Here is a 3,179-nt window from a genome sequence, read left to right as displayed (position 1 = left end):
GGCTTAATTCGCAGGACGGCAATCAACGGTCGATGTTCAGGTGCGATGCTCTCATAAAGAACGGCTTTGCAATTAGTGACGGTGGTAAAATGTTTGCATCTTATGAGAATATAGTCGATTTGCATTTTACTGTTCCCACTATAAAATGTAGGAAGATGAGACAATCTTTTGATGAACCATGTGTTCATAAGTACAAGGTCATGGGTGTCCGCAAAATCGATTATACGGTCGCCACCCTCATTCCGCGTTCCAAACCCCTTTCCCCCATGGCACCTGTTACCTGTTGTCTGCCTTTTCACCCACATAACCACTAAGGTCCCGGGCAATGATGATATCGTCGTCAGCAAGCACGTGATAAGTCTTTTTATCGAAAACTTGGCAGAAGGCATCTTTCTCGGCATCAGGTCGAGCTGTCTGCGGTGCGTACGCGGTGAAGAAGTGAAGAGTGCGATCAGCTGATATAATGGTAAGTTTCGTTCAACTTCTTTAATGACATCACGGAAACCCTCTGAAATGACAATGCCAACACCATATTGAGTGTGTGTGCTACCAAAATAAAGAAGTTTATAGCCATTTTTACCGCGATCGGGTTCAATATCGTAGTTTTTGGCACCAGACCATTGGGTTTATTGCAGAGCAATGCGCCTTTTCCGAAAGGCTCTTAGGAATTCCTTGGCCTTTCACGTATTTGGTCACGTATTTGTTTTGTTCGGACTAACTTACGTACGTCCTTGCGCCGTCCATGCGTCAAGAACCCTTGCCCATTTCTCGACTGGACCGGAACCCGTCGTGCCGCGTCGTCTGAGGTGGACGATCATCTTGTTTCTAAGGACATTGGGTGCATTTTCTTGGTCGGCCTGTCGCGGGACCTATCACCAAGGGAGATCAGGTAGGATTTAGCACAGTGGAATAACTTCAACTATATTCTATTTAGCTCATCCAGATGGTGAGACGAATCGAGCGGAACACTTTTTGTAAGCTGAAATAGGCTCTGTTGGCTGACAACAACCGTGCGTGGATTTCATCATCGTAGCTGTTATCGGTTGTGATTTTCGACCCTAAATAGGAGAAATTATCAACGGTCTGAAATTCTCCTATCCTTATTCTTCCTGTTTGACCAGTGCGGTTTGATGTTGTTGGCTGGTTCATTTTCGGTGCTGACGTTGCCATCATATATTTTGTCTTGCCTTCATTGATGTGCAGCCCAAGATCTCACGGCACCTGCTCGGTCTGGTTGAAGGCAGTTTATACGTCTCGGGTGGTTGTTCCCATGACGTCGATATCGTCAGCATAGGCCAGTAGTTGGGTGGACTTAAAGAGGATCGTACCACTTGCATTTATCTCGGCATCACGGACCACTTTCTCAAGGGTCAGGTTAAAGGGGACGCATGATAGGGCATCCCCTTGTCGTAGCCCCATACGCCCAGAACATTGTTGGCCCATACCAAAGAGGCTTCTCTCCAGGCAAATCAGCAACAGATCAGATTTTCTCTCTGCGGCAAGCGATGGAAAAACTGTTCGAATATGGACAACAGTTGCACCATCTATTCATCGACTTTAAAGCCACCTATGATAGCATAGCCAAGGCAAAAGTGTACACGGCCATGAGAGAATTCGGTATCCCGAAGAAATTAATAAGACTGACTAGGCTGACCCTGACCAATGTGCGAGGCCAGATAAAAGCAGCAGGATCACTCTCAAGACCATTCAACATAAATACTTAATTCTACTACTAGTGCTATTGAATTAATATTCTTAATATTCATATAGTGCTTAGCCTCTTTGCACTCCTACCAAGCAAGGTGTGTCGAAGATTTTAGGTTAGGGTTCAATATCTGGAATGCCTAAGGAAAGTCGCTGGTGGGACTGTTTTGCTCTGCTCATGCAGTCATCTAATTTTTGAGTTTGGATGGTTTTCAAGTTTATTGAAAAACCGCTCCGTAATGTTGAGAACATATTCTCTAATGGGGTCTATATTTGCTCGCCGGTATACTATGGCGTTCCTGCCGAACTTCTTAGTCTTCCAATTGTAACACAATCCAGTGCAATGTCCTAATACACGGCGTTCGAAAGAAATGCACTTATCCATGGCTTTCGAAGAGCAAGTGATCCACGAAGGGGTTCCATAGCATATGATGGGCCTGATGAGAGTCTTATATAGGATCAGCTTAGTTTTGGTGCTTAGACCCACTTTTTTGCGAAGAAGAAAATAGATCTTGCGCAATGCACTATTTGCTTTGCCAATGGCGAGTTTAACATACTCGTTAAATCTTAGGAATTCGTTGAAATTGATACCGATCGATTTCGACCCTCTTACTATTGTATTCCCGATTTCCAGTTTCAGGCGTTTAGCCTTTCTGTGGATGGATCTAGATCCCGAGTATCTAGATTTCCTCCTGAAGATGCAGACTTGTGTATTGGTTGAGTTAATTTTAATACCCCAGCTCTGGTAGTAGTAGCAGAGTTCAACCAAGTAATCCTCTATATCGCTAACTGCCTTGTCTGGGCGAAAATTGGAGGAGTAGAAGTAACCGGCAAGAGATCGCAGATCTCATTTCCGACACTGACGTAAAAATGTCTATCCTCGAAAAAACTGATGGCAAGTCTAATCGTGGGGGTTGGGAATTTGGGTATTTGATCAGTTTATAGTCTTTAAGGCCTTTTCTAAATCCAGAGCGCAAGCTACCGTGGGTTTATTATTGACGTTAAGTCTGCTGATCACAGTATCGTGGAGATAGCTCAGGGCGTGCTGTGTTCCGTGTTTAGCACGGAAACCGAACTGATGGTCTAGAATAATGTTGTTAAGATTGCAGTGTTGGACCAGCCCTACAGTCCATGCTCTCTCAAAAAGCTTCCCCAGGTTATTTAGAAGTGAAACGGGTCTGAAGTTACCAGGTTCACAGGAGGCACATCCTTTCCGAATGGCTATAAATTCGGCTATTTTCCAGGTGGATGGGAAGTAACCATTATTAATGCAATTATTAAAAACCGCAAGCAGGAACTTAATGGAGGCTACTGGAAGATTTTTTAAGACGAAATTCGTAATTCCATCTAGTCCTGCTGACTTTTTACCGTTAAAGCTATGGGTAATAGCAGTGAGTTGTGATAAACTCAGAAATTTGCTCGAATCAGTAGGCTTGTTGGAAGGGTTCTGGGCAGAAAAAGAAGTGAAATCTCTG

This window comes from Hermetia illucens, chromosome 4, assembly GCF_905115235.1.
Source record: "Hermetia illucens chromosome 4, iHerIll2.2.curated.20191125, whole genome shotgun sequence".
In the NCBI taxonomy this organism is placed as follows: Eukaryota; Metazoa; Arthropoda; class Insecta; order Diptera; family Stratiomyidae; genus Hermetia; species Hermetia illucens.
Note: the sequence above shows the minus strand (reverse complement) of the source record.